At 30.6% G+C, this 14,706-nt stretch overlaps 1 protein-coding gene across 4 annotated transcripts in view; it reads left to right on the forward strand.

Moving 5' to 3' along the window:
* The window catches only part of LOC142320527 (calpain-B-like), a 250,197-nt gene that overhangs the window by 48,779 nt on the left and 186,712 nt on the right, over positions 1-14,706 (forward strand). The window lies entirely within an intron of this gene.

The raw sequence follows: 14,706 nt of genomic DNA on the forward strand, positions 1-14,706 counted from the left end.
TATTACTTTAATTTATATTACATAGATTAACTATTATGTATTTTTTGTAATAAACGTACTGTAATTCAATTTTTTTTCTAAAAATGATAAAGATGTAGATAAAAGTTACTATGATAAATGTAAGTAAAAGAATATTACTAAATAATTACATAATAACAAATTCAAAAATCCATTTTTCAGTATTAGAAATAATTGTAATTGCCATGTTGTTTAATTTTTATGAGATTTTTACGTTTTCGTAGAATAATGACTTATTCTTTTTAATTCGCTATAATTATATTGTGTGAAGTGCCAACTACTAAAAATTAAAAGTTGTAAACGTTATTTTTCTTTTTAAAATGATGGCTGGTTTTTTTTTAAGTAATTTGTTTCTTTTAAGTAAATTAATGCAATACTCGCACAAACGATTTAAATTTGTTTTCTGTTTTATGTCTTAAATCGTTTGCAATGACTTTTTTTTTACTTTTGGGACCACCGTTAGTTATTGCTTCAGAAAATGGGATGAATGAAAATTTTTGTAGCGTGTGAAAATGCCATGCCTGACCGGGATTCAAACCCGGGACTTCCGGATGAAAGGCCACGCTACCACTCGCGCCACGGAGGCCGGCGGTTGCAGTGACGTTGACTTACTAAAAACTCTAAGGAACAAATTAAGCACGAGCACAAATTAACATACACTTATTAACGCATAAAAGTGTTAAACTTTCATTAAATGCATTAAATACTTAATGCATTGTATACTTCTTTTTATTTATTTTTTTACTTCAATGTACGCATATGAATCTATATATTTTATTTAACATATTTCCGGTATGATTAATCAAATATAAAATTACAAAAACATCAAATAAACTTATTATTCAAGCAGATTCATACGATATACATATTAAAAGACATTCTTTAACGTTTTCGATGGCTTGCCATTCACATTCACAGGAAAATTATGTGTTTTACACATAACATGTGTAGTCAAAAACATTTCATTAACATGTTGTCATATTGAAATATATAATTGGGTTTTATATTATGCACCATTGTTTACGAACATTTAATTTATTATCTCTCCGATAAAAAAGCATGGTGCGTTGGTTTGTTTCTTTGCTGTATGTGCTTACATTTTTATTTTGGATAAAGAGTACGAACGATTTATACTTCTTGATACGAACGATTTTTCTAAAATTATATTTGTGTTTTGGGATAAAAAAGGAAAATGTTAGGATTAGAGCTGTGTTAAAAAAATCACAATTCAAGAAACAGCTAAAAATGTTCAGGATTTTGAAGCCTTTTTTCTAGTATTAAAATAAGAGACAGAAATACTACAATGGGTTTTTATTTACAGGAAATGCTTAATTTGGCTAACATGGCTGTACACGTTTCAACATGTTTGAAAATAACGCTGAAGCACCAAATTAGCGATTGCATTTACAAATTCAGTTTTTTTATTTTTCAGTTAATCCAGGATATGAGATTGTTCTTGTAAAGAGATCCTTTCATTGCTACTCATTAGTAAAAATCTGTACGTGTAAGATCTAGGGATGCGCTCTGAAGTAAGCCTATCCTTGGAAACTTTACGAAGCAAATTTAATGAAATATTGGAGTTGCGCTCCATCTTGTTGGAAGTATCCTCAAGCAACTTTTTCCTCATTTAGTTGTCTAATGAAAGGATAAAATATTTCATTAAAGTAATGTTCTGAGTTTATTATGTATTGGTTAACTGAATGATTAATCCGCTTATGTATTATGCCACGCCTTTGTAAATGCAATAACTCTTTTGGTGGTGCTTCAGCGTTTATTTTCAAAAATGTTGAAACGTGTTCAGACATGCCCGCTGGATGATGGTGGCCTAAATCTTTTGAGCATCTTCTCTAAATAAAAATTCATTGCAGTAAATATTGTTTATATTTTTCTTATTGTTCTTTTAATATAATTAATTAAATTTTTATAAACTTTCGTGCGCAGTTTAATTTTGGAGACCTTTATAAATAGCTTGTGTAGTCAAAGTCATAAAAAACTTGTCAGACATTTTTTCTTTACAGATATTGTAAAACAAGATCGTTTTTACTGATACTTGATTCATAAACCGTATTTATTTATTTTTTGTTTCGGGTAATTTTGACAAATAAAAAATTTGGTTTAATTCTGTATAACAGTTTTAATTGGTCAACTTGATAACTACTCGTAGTCATCGCAAATTAAATAACTACACGGCGATTTACTTTCTATTCTGTGATAAAAAATCGAAGTTAATGAACATTGTTACTTATAAAATAAAAATTAATGAGAACGACTGTTCCGAATCAAGAAATTTAATTATTTAAACTACGAACCACGAGACTGCAGCAAATGAAAAAAAAAAAGAAGTATTAGTAAGAATAAATTATTTAGTAATGCGTCAGTAAATTGGCGCCATGACTGCCACAAAGGATAATAATGATGGCATTTTTAATAAAAAATTTCTAAAACAGATCGGGCTAAAATATTAAAATGTTTTTTTGTCACTGAGAAGGAAACGTCGTTGTTTTGATGGTGCTGCTCATTCTGCTGTACCCATTGTAATAAAGTTTTTTCTCTTTCTGAGACGTGAATGCTGATATAGTTTATTCTTTTATTTTATAAAAATAAAACAACAGGAGGTTAAGTATTTTATCTGGTTATGTCACAGTAGGCTTTAGCTTTTAGTAGGGACTATATCGAACAACGAATACTGCAGTGCGTCTGGTTTACAATCCGTCTACCAGGATATTTATAAAACTTATTAGCCGTTGTTCCTCTAGTTCTATAAAAATTTACTTCTCAAAGTAAACCCCTGGTTAAGATTTCAAATCGTTTTTTCCTAATATATTTATTTTGAATTTTATTTTAAAATTTATTCCAGCAGTGATTTTGCCAGAATAAAATCCTCAAATAAAAAACTTTAACCGATAGGAAATTTGGTTTAATATAAATTTCTTACATTTATATTATGATAATAGTTATATGTTTTGGTGTTTATGATTAAAAATGGTCAAAAAATTAAAAAAAAAACTTTCCAGCAATATGCAAAGTATAAGTAAATGGAAAACAAACTTCTAGAGCAGCGTTTCTCAACTTAGAGGTCGCGAAATTAGCCTACAACTTTACACGTAAACAATAATAAAATCATTTTATGAGAAAAAATAATTCATTTTAAAAAGATTTTACTTACATTTATAAGTACACATGTAAAGAAAATACTTCAAATTTAATGAGATGATTGCGATTGTTTTTTATTTAAACGTTTCTCCATTCGTGTATCTATGATATGAACACACAAAAGAAATTGTTTTCAAGTGATAAAAGACAATTCTATATTTAGTTTTTAGCGTAATTGTGAACGAAAAATCCTTTTCACAGAGCTAAGACGTGGTGAAAGGGATTAATATTTTCAACGCTTCTGTGACTAAATTTCCGTATTCACTACGACGAACAAGCCAAAACGTATCTAAATCTTCAGATGTGAATTGTGGTTGTAACGTTTTATCGGCAGACATTTCGATGAGCTGGTCATGAATTTTAATTGGTAACTTAGCAACTGCAACAACGTTTTCACTACTCATTCAGTACCCATCTCTTCGAGAAATCAATCCTTTTTATCTCCACCAACTGAATTTTTAGCTCTCGCAAATCCATTTTTATCCTATCCAAACTGTGGTGAATAATAGTGTCTTCTTCATCCAAATTTTTCTCAATATATTCGGAAATGAGTGGATCCATATCAAAGTTTTTGCTTTGATGGCGAATAATCCAGATATCAAGCTTCGTAATAAAAGCATGAATTTTGTCTGTCATTAATAAAATATTTTTATCACGTCCTTGTAAATTCACATTCAAGTCGTTTAAATGCGAAAATACATCAGCTAAGTAAGCTAACAGCAACATATACTCATTATTCTGTAAAAACCTTTAGAATGGCGTTTGTTTATACTGGAAAAACATTAATTCACCTCGCAATTCCAATAACCGGGCCAACAATTTCTCCCGCGATAACCATCCGACTTTTGTATGGAAAAGAAGAATTTTTTCTTTTCGCCCATTTCATAGTTTTTTTAGCCCGTTTCATAGGCAAATAGCCTATTCTGTAAAGGCCGAATTTTAATAAAATTAACCATTTTTACAGCTTTTCAAGGAATTTTTTGGAGATTTTCCGGGATATATTTTGCGGCAAAAACATGTCTATGAAGGAAGCAAGCATGCGTCCTTTCCGCCCTTGGTAGAAGAGGATTTTTCATTTTTTTCAGAAATCCACTGTTCTTCCTGTTATCGCCTTTGCACTATCACTACTTACTAAAATACATTTTGTCCAATCTATGTTATAGGTTTTAGTATCTTCATAAAAAACATCAAAAAGACACACTGTCTTGTTGCATGACCTGGTATTGATTTGTAAAACAACATATTTTTTTTATTGATCTGTCCCTATCGCATTTATATCTCACAAAACATAAGAACTCGTTGATTCATCAAATTGAATTCTAAAAAATTCACTTGAACTCGTTTGCTAATTATCTGATCGCGAACATCGGCAACCATGTCATCGATTCGCCTTGATGCTGTCATTCGAGAGTAGAATTTTGTTCAAATTTTTTGCTTCTTCCACGCCTATTGAAACACTAACCATATCAATTGCAGCAGGCAATATGAGGTTTTCTGTGATTGTATGGGGTTTGGTCATAGATGCTTCAACTGTACTTTTATCAGTCGGGCTTGATTTACAAATAGAAGTTTGTTGATTTCTCAAATTGTGTAATTTTCTTTCGAAAAATTCCAAGAGATTGCTTTTATGATCCGGATGTTTAGTTTCCAAGTGTCGAATTAATTTTGATGACTTCATACTTACATCGGAGAGGACTTAAAAACAAACAACGCACTGTGGCTTTCCATTCATTGAGGTTAAACCATAACTTAAGTAACTGTCATTGTACAGTCTTGTCTTTTTACCAATCGATTCACTTGATACAGATGGTTCGTGTCGTTTTTCCACAAATTTATCTATTTTGTATCAGAATCTGACTGAAAAAAAACCAGTCACATAGTTTACCACACACTAGAAAACCGAAACCTCAGTTATTATTTTCAATGAAACTACGCTTTTAATAACTTAAATAAAGGCACCCCAGACGCACGCTTTGCATTCGAAACTAAACTGACGTTGTGCAATCACATTTCGGCATTAAAATAAAAAGAAAACATTCTTAAAATAAATAAATTTTTTTTACCATTTTTTCTTTTCAACATTTATGAATAAAGTTATTAAACTGGTGTTTTATGTTATTTCCCCTCTGTTAATTTTATTTTTGTTAAATAATTTTATTTCTAGAGATTTTCGGATGTTAAAAGTATTATTCTTTCTGTATAAAAATTAATGTATTTTTCAGCCGCTTTTCGGATATTTTGATGTTAATAAAATTCATTTTTTGTAATTTGGTTTTGTTTTTGTAATTAACTTTATTTATATTATTTTATTCAGAATTAAATTCTCTATAAGTTTTGTTCAAAAATTTTACGTATTTTACGTTATTATATAGAACATCAAAAACGGGCTTTCCACTACCCTTTTTTGCATTATAGCCCAGTTTTCTCAAAAGCCACTGCAAATACGGTTCTGAAACCTGTTTTAATCAATTTTTCAGGTCAAAAACCATAAGAAACCATCAAGCTTACCTCTTAATTTGGGTTCCTAGAATTTCAGTATGGCTCTATTTCACTCTGCCCAGAAATCATAGCGAAATATTTTGCCAGCCGTAACTTGCTAAAGAAGCGTTTCCGGATCCATGTTTATATAAATCTTTTTCATTATTTTCACTAGTAGAAGTCGTCCTGAAATTCTTTCCCTTTGCATCGAGAAACATTCAGTATATGTATATATATATATATGTATATATATATATATATGTATATATATATATGTGCTCGTATTTCAGCGATCCCGGTGAAATGAGGTCGTACTGAAATTTTTAGGATGTTAATTAAGGGACAGCATCAGTTATTTCTTATGGTTTTAACCCGAAAAATTGAATAAAATAGTTCCCAGACCGTACCTGCAGTAGGTTATGAGAAATCTAGGGTGAAAACAAATAAATTGGGGTAAAAAACCCTATTTTTTAGTTTGACAATGAATGACCTTGTTAAATGGGTAAGAAATACATAAAAATTTTAAACAAAACTTGTAGAGAATTTATTTCTGAACAAAATGGTGAAGATAAATTGAATAAAACAAAGAAAAGTTAGAAAAATTCTAATTTTATTTAGAAACAGTACACTAGACCAAAGTGCATTATACGTACCAGTTTATAATAAATGTTAAAAAATAAACCCGCCATTTTCAACACATTTCTCGGCACGCTTCTATTGCTTTTAGTTTTTCAGCGCTGTCCTTAAGTTGTTCAGCCGCATCTATAATGCGGACAATTAATCCCTCTAGAGAATGTATTTTTCTTTTGTATACAATATTTTTCAACCATTTCCAGAAGCAAAAAATAAAAGCATTAGATAAGCGATCTTGGTGGCTAGGAATGTGAACCTTCACGACCTCATTTCACCAAATGATGATTTAAGCCTTAGTGGAAACGGTGCAAGAGAAGTGGGGAGGCGCGCCATCGATCTGGAAGAATACTTTGCGTTTCAAGAAAGAGAAATTCATTGCGTAAGTTGCGTCTAATTGCGTAAGTTATTGACGTCATCACAAGTGAAATTTGTCACGTCGATAAACAAAACATACTTGTAGAGTTGTCGATTTGTATTCCACCAATTGCAGAATTCCAAGTCAAGCGAACCGTTTCCTGGGTGTAGATGTTAAACTGACTTTTTATGAAAACGATATAAAACGTGTTATATTTAAGTGTTCGTCAAGCCATCGAATGCGAATCTTTGATCCGCTTAGAAAAACATCGTGTACTGGAACCTGGACCACGTTGACTGCATCGATAATAATTTCATCAATAACAGCGTCGTGTTGGACAGATTGAACGTAGCTGGTACAAATACCTAGGTAGTACACCTGTTTCCCGAAGATCACGCTAGTTGTTTTGAAATCTGGAATCCTGCTATTTAGAAAACGTATTTCATATTCTACTGCAGCAGCTGTAGCATTACTATTACACAGACCCAGAATGAATAACACATTAGCGTATTCCTGTTGTAAATAAGTACGGCATTACTTCAATGGCAAACCGATCACATTCAAAATAAAATTCACTGAAAACCTTCGCTAACGACAGCACAGTTCGCAGTACTCGATATACTTAATGTACCTTACAGATTGATTTAAACACTGATTCAGTATTGCGCATTATTGATCAGTTGATGCTATTTTATTGCCAATTAAGAAATAATAATTTTTAGATAATTTATTTATTTCTGTCATTACGAGTAATAAAAAAAATCACCTAAGTAATTTTAATTTTTCATTTTTATTTTACAATTGTGTTATTTCCAATTTTTTAAAAATCTTTTTAACAGTAAATTTATCACATCACCAAAAAGAAATTTGATTTTTGTTTACATTAAATAAGTACTTTTCTGGGAAATGTAGTAATGAAGTGTTTCTAAATAAAATTAAAATTTTTCTAACTTCTTTGTTTTATTAAATATACCTTACACCATTTTTTTCAGAATTAAATTCTCTACAAGTTTTGTTTAAAGTTTTTATGTTTGTTTCCAATTTAGCACTGTACTGTACGTCAAATATAAAAAACAGGATATTTTTACCCCAATTTATTGGTTTTCATCTCAGATTCCTAAAACTTACTATAGATACAGTTCTGGAACTAATTTTATTAGATATTTCAGGTAAAAAAACCATAAGAAATCACTAATTCTGCTCTTTAATTAACATCCTAAAAATTTCAGTACTACGTTATTTCACCTGCATAGCTGAAATCCAAGCGAAATCTTTCACTTTGCCGTAACTCGCAAACGAAGCATTTTAGAACATGTTTATATGAACTTATTCCATTATATTCACAAATAGAATAGGTTATGAAAGTCCCGGGAGAACATTTATATATAAAATAAAAGTAAAAAGAATGTTTAAACGTATGAATGTTTAAACATGAACCCAAATATAGATAATATAGAAAAGAAGTAAAGGAATTAGAAGACTATTAGCTCCCGTAAAGGATAAAAACACATTTAAAATTAGAAAAAAAAATGATGTGATTTATCAAAACAGAAAAAATAACGGACACATAGAAAAAGCGAAGATTAATATTCTTTTTTTTCACCTTGTCAGAACGAGTAAAAAAAAAGTAACTAAGAATATACTATATTAATAAAAGATTAATAAGAAAAACAGAAATTAACTGGATTAAAGAAGTTAAAAAAACATATAAAATTTAAAAATATTAAAAATAGACACCTTTAGAAGTAAAATTATAATGTTAGAAGATTTTCAAGGAAAAACTCCAAAAATGACAAAGAACATGTGGAAAGAATGCGGTACTGGGAAGAGTATCTTAAAATGTAAAAACAGCAAAAAAGAATAAAGTGCAAGACTTACGACCAGGTATTGAAGTGGACAAAATCGAAAAAGAATACAAATAAATAAAATAAAATAACCAATATTTACAAAACATGAAAAATAACAAATTAATTTTACTTGTGTATACCACAACGTATAAATATACACGTTTTGTAACAGACTCAATTTAAAAAAAAAAAAATTAACATTTCAGATTTATACAATAATAAATATTATTTTTTCTTGTTAGTGCCATAACTAACTATCCATAAATAATGATAGAAAAAACAATCGTAATACTAAGTAACTTTCGTTTAACCTGAATTGAATTCTATCTTGTGATTTGAAGAGTAATTAATAAATATATTTATATAGACTGCAATCCAGATAATTTAATTTGTCACAAATAATTATATTTAATAATTCTATAATAACTAAATGGATATAAATGTTCGTATGGTATTACTTCTGTGAGGTCTTCACTATTAATTTTATGATTTTGCTTCTTAATGCTAACTAACTAAAACTAACATAACTTTTTTAACTGATTAACTAAGGTTTAACTTATTCTCTGTTGAGTTATAAAATTGAAACCGGTTACCAATTTTTTATTAGATTTAAAGAAAGGATGAAGTTTAAACATATAAGATTATATATTCAATTTTATGATTGTATATTTAATAAAATTGTTAATCGCTAGTCATTCGAGGGTGTTTAAAATAGATTGATATTGAAACTTCACTATTTGTGAATTAGGCTATCGAGTATTTTAAATTAAATAAATAGAATAATCAGGTCTATTAGGTCTGAACTGAAATTTACGTAATAAGTTATACGTGAGTCCAAGAATATTTCCGGGATCTTATGATACGCGGTTTTTGTTTGAGTTGGTAGAGGAAGATTACTACAGGTATATAAACAAGGTGAACCGGTCGATTTTAATGAGTAAAGCTTGTTTTATTCTGACAGAATGCTACATACGTATAACGTTTGTAACCGCTTGTTACCGGTGTCAACTGTTTTTGTGTAGCCTAAAAAATTTTACTTTGTTATAAAGTCAACATTTTTATTTAAAAACTCAAAATCAACCTATTTAAAAAAAAAGAGGAAGATTTTCAATTAGAGCTACAAGTTTTTCTTTATATAGTGAAATCTTATAGATGCCCAACGGTTTCTACGATTGTATTTTTTTTAACTTTTCTAACTTATTTTTCGTTGTTCAGAATTCTTCATAATAAATTTATAAATATTTTTATAAAATATTGCTTTGCCAGTTCGAATATGTCACTTCGAAAAATCTTTTACTAATTAATTGATGACCTCAAATCTATTTTTATGATTATATATGTAATACTTTTTATTATATAAATTTTTGGCATTGTTCTTAATTTCTATTATTTTTTACCTTTATAACGCTACACTATTAACAATCAGACGTTCTATTACATTTCAAAAGTCCTTACTATCTTTTTTTTTAGTAATTATAGTGCTATGAAAAATGTTTTTCTAATTGACCTGGTGGTTTTGCAAATATATATTTAATTACAATCTTTAGTTTTAATTTCAAAAGGTGTATATATATATATATATATATATATATATATATATATGTGTATAAAAATGAAATTTTGTCCCGTATGCGTTCCTATACCATTCATCCGATTGCAATGAAACTTTGGTGAGTTGTGCGCACGCCCGCGAAGGTTTCTGAATTAGTTTAGACCCGTTAGGTGGCGCTGGGATTGAGATATTTGGAAAAACTGTATTTATGGACCGATTTGGCTCGTACTCAGCACATTCATTAGTTACGTGAAAAGAAAAAAATTTGCAAAAACTATACCCTCTAGGTGGCGCCGGTGTGGAAATATTTACGAAACAAACCAATATACAGACTGTTCTTCTATATATATATGTGTGTGTATATAAAAGGCAATGTTTGTATGTGTGTCCGCTGTAGACTAAAAAACTACTAGGCCGATTTACGCGCGGGAAAAAGGGAAAAAGTGAAAGGTTAAATTTTGTGAAGTTCCGTAATGTTCAGTTTTTTAATGTTTTAATATATATACATACTCAAATCTAGCAATAGCGAAGCATTGCCGGGTCTGCTAGTATATATATAAAACCAAGTGTCCTGATTGACACCCATCAATACACTGCTCAAACAGCTCAACCTAAGTAGGTAAATTTTGGAGCGTACATTGTTTTTATTTTCACTCACTAAAGAAGGATTTTGGAAAACTTCGTCTCTAAGGGTGTGAAAAGGGAGGTAAATATTTTAATGAAAATTTTGTATAGCTGGTTACAAATAGACTCTTCTTTAAAAATATACTCTTTAGACTCTTCTTTTAAAACAGATTGGCACTAGTTTTATATTTTTAAAAAAATCCAATTTGGTGGTGGCAAAGGAAGGCAGAGTTTTTCATGAAACTATATGAAACCGATGATATTATTACTGCCGCGAAAATTGTTATTTGAGCTTTTCTTTGAAAACAAACAGCACATGTTTCTCATAATTTTCCAAAAATTCAGTTTTGTGGGAAAGGGTGACAAAAATTTTGTATGAAAATTCTCAATCTCAACAATGTGTAATGAAAAATGATTTTGTATTACGAAGCTATTCCGGTCCACTTTCTTCATCGTTTTATCGTTCAAATTCCATGCGAATTAATTCCACTTTCTTACTCAACTAAGATTTACACCAATTTATCCACTAAAAAAAATCAACCTTTAAATTATGGTAGAATTTTAACAAAATTCTAATGCTTCTTTTGAAAATTTTATTTTAGGTACAAATCAAAAATTTCTCGCGGGCGAGAACAAAAACTAGTGTTTTATATGTTTTAAAATATCTATTATATTTATGGTTATTAAGTTTAAGTTTTGGTTAAGTTAAGTGTTGGGTATAAAATTTTGGTCGCTTCCTGTTCCTCCCAAATTGTTTTTTTTTAAGTTCTAAAAACACGTGTAAGTTTGTTTTTTAGAAAAGTCTAAATACCAATTTTCACGACCGTAAAACCTTCGGTTCCATCTATGTACAAAATAATTATTAAAAAGCAAAAACCTGACAGCTACGAGTACATAGCTACCTAAAATAATTATGAATAACGAACAAAAATTCGTTAAACAAGCTTTTCTTCCTTTTCTTACAGGTATTGTTTCAGGATACCATAAGTTAGTCTACAATGTGAAATTTAATATTACTTCTACATTTTATGTTGCATTCGGGTGCTTATTACATTTAACAAAGTGCAGGCAATTAAAATCAACATCTCATGATGCATACGCAGACATCCGACTACCATATAGAATGTAGAAGTAATATTAAATTTCAAATTACAGACTAACTCACTGTATACTAAAAGAAGTGTCTGTAAGAAAAGAAAGAAAGACCTTTATAACGATTTTTTGTTAATTTTTTATAATTATTTTAGGTAGGTGTGTAACCCGATTAGTAGTTGGGTTTTTGTTTTTTACTTCCTTGTATAAAATAAAGGAAGTATTGTAATGACGAAAAATTTCAATTTTCAGATTTCAACGAAAACATTCATTTTGACCATCCCTGAATCCATTTTGACTAGTTTCAGCTTGACGTCTGTACGTACGTACGTATCTCGTATAACTCAAAAACGATTACCCGTAGAATGTTGAAATTTTGTATTTAGGACTACTGTAACATCTAGTTGTGCACCTCCTCTTTTGATTTCAATCGACTGGACCAAAAATGTCCAAAAAAGCTCAAAATCCAAAACAATTTCGATTTTAGACATTTATTTAATCGCAGTAATCAGCCCTCATTGAGAGCTTTCCAACGATATATCATAAGTGGTACTTATTTTCATTGGTTCCAGAGTTATAGCCAAATAAAACTTTAGTTAATGAAATATTTGGATCTTACAAGGGGAAGGCACATCGGTTCAAATCCGAGACTTCATCTCCTTTTTTTAACTTTTTTTTTTATTTACTTATATTGATTTATTAATAATTACTAATCTCTGATTGTAAAAAAAATTACAATAAATAATAATTCAATAATAACAATAAAAAACATGAAAACATTCAGAAGTTATTAGTGAAATAGAATTTTATGTACTTTTAATTTTATTTAAAACATTTTTACAGAGGTTAATAATTTTTAATAAATCAATGTATTTAAATTATAAAAAGGGTTAAAAAAATATGTTTATGAAGTCGGATTTGAACCGATGTGTGCATGGTTACGGATCCGACACGTTCTCACAGACACCACATAAAAACTTCAGCGACGTGAAACAAAATTAATATAAAATCTAATATAAAATGCTTATACGGACCCAAAAAAACGTGATGCAATGTGGTGTCCACCACAATGCAATTGTGTAACTGTTCACTTTATTAAAGAATTGCAGGATCGTATCTCACTTTCAAATTAAATAAGTTTCAATGAAATGGAGCGAAAAAAGTGTATATGTAATTTAATAGGCGTACAAGAAAGTCACGTGATGTCCACGTCAGATTTTTAATAATTTATTATTAAAGCGCTTTTATCGTAGTTTCCATAACTTAATCACTCAATATAGAAATCATCTAGATATAGTTGCGCCAGCGAATCTTTTTTCCCCTTACTCCCCTACGCCGGTCCCGCAATTAAGCAGGGAACAGCGTAGGGGATATCTTTTCTACTCTAACAGCCCTTCCCACCTACCGGCAGTATGTCCGGCACGGCAGGTCGGGCTGCTGGTCAGATCTTTATTTTATATTATATTAGTAAGCTATTACTATTAGCAACCCATTAGAGTACCCCACTTTCTGTGCAGTTTTTTAGTAGTGTTTCTATATGAGGCTATGCAGTTGTCATTATACAAAAACTACCACAAGGGGTCCCCGATCCCTCATCAAGAACGCCCACCTCGGCGAACCATCCTCTCCAGATCGAGACTGCCCTCCCTAACTAAACACACGCACGGTTACACACGATCGAGGTCCCAACCGTCACGGGATTTTGTCTTCAATATTCTAGTAGTTAGCTTCTCCACATTCCCCCAGGCATGTCTACTGGAAAGCATATAACCCATAGTCCTCTCTGGAGCAAGCCAGGTCAAACTCAGCTCCTGTCGAACACCGTCCCACTACAACAGTGGTATATGGTATGTTCCGGTGTGTCCTGTGATTCGCAGTACCTACAAACAGAGGTAGCGCGTTTACCAAACCGGTACAGGTACCCCTCAAACTCCCCATGTCCGGTTAGCAGCTGAGAGAGGTAGAATCCCATCTCCCGGAAGCCACTCTTAACCCACAGATCAATGTTACGTATAATGCGTCTTGTCCATTCTCCCGTAGGAGAAGCATTCCAGACTTCCTGCCAATCTCTCAAAAGGATTTGTTTAGCCTCAACTTTAGGCATTCCGTTATACACTCTGTACAGCATTTACGAGCGAATCTACACCCAGCGAATCTACGAGCTTGTAACGTCACGTGCTGACATCTCATTATATTATTGTTTTCCATAACATTATTTTTGCGCGTAATTATTATTTTTATTTCATTTTTCGACTTGCAAACAATGCGGGCGCCCAAACAATACAGTTATGTTGTTGTGTGTTCAATTCTTTCCACTTGAATTGATTACACGTATAAAAATGCTTATCTCGTAAATAATAACAATTCCTTAACCAATGACTAATTCTCTGATTGGCCTATAAAAATTTATACGTGCTATTAGAAATGATGTCTTTCGTTACGAATATATTTAGATCCGCCTTTCGTAGTACACAATGTGTGTATTAAAAAAATAAACTTTAGTCCAGTTTATATCGTGTTCAGTGAAGTTATTCGAATAGCGTCTTTTTGTGGTCATATTTTTTTATAATTACTCATTGTTTTTCGCAAATTTTTTGTAATATATTATTTGTCGTTTTATTTTTGTTCGTGTGTTATTAGTGCGGTTTGTTATGGCAGAATTTAAATCCGTAGTTAAGAAAAAAAACTTAGGAGTCAAGCATGGTGAAATTATCAATGTTTATGATTTTATGAAAAAAGAAGCTTTAAAAGTAGGTAAATTAACTGACGACAAACATATAATTGGCATTTAAAAAAGTGAAGAAAAGAACTGCTGCTGCTTGTGGGATATCAAGAATGCAGGTTCAAAAACTCAGCTGAGAAAAAAAGACATGATTCTTCAAACAATATTTTTATTTAGTTGTAGTTAAAAGAGCAGTTTATAAATTTCATTCAAAGAAGAATGAATTACCTAC

The sequence above is a fragment of the Lycorma delicatula genome, chromosome 2 (assembly GCF_047948215.1).
Source record: "Lycorma delicatula isolate Av1 chromosome 2, ASM4794821v1, whole genome shotgun sequence".
Taxonomy (NCBI): Eukaryota; Metazoa; Arthropoda; class Insecta; order Hemiptera; family Fulgoridae; genus Lycorma; species Lycorma delicatula.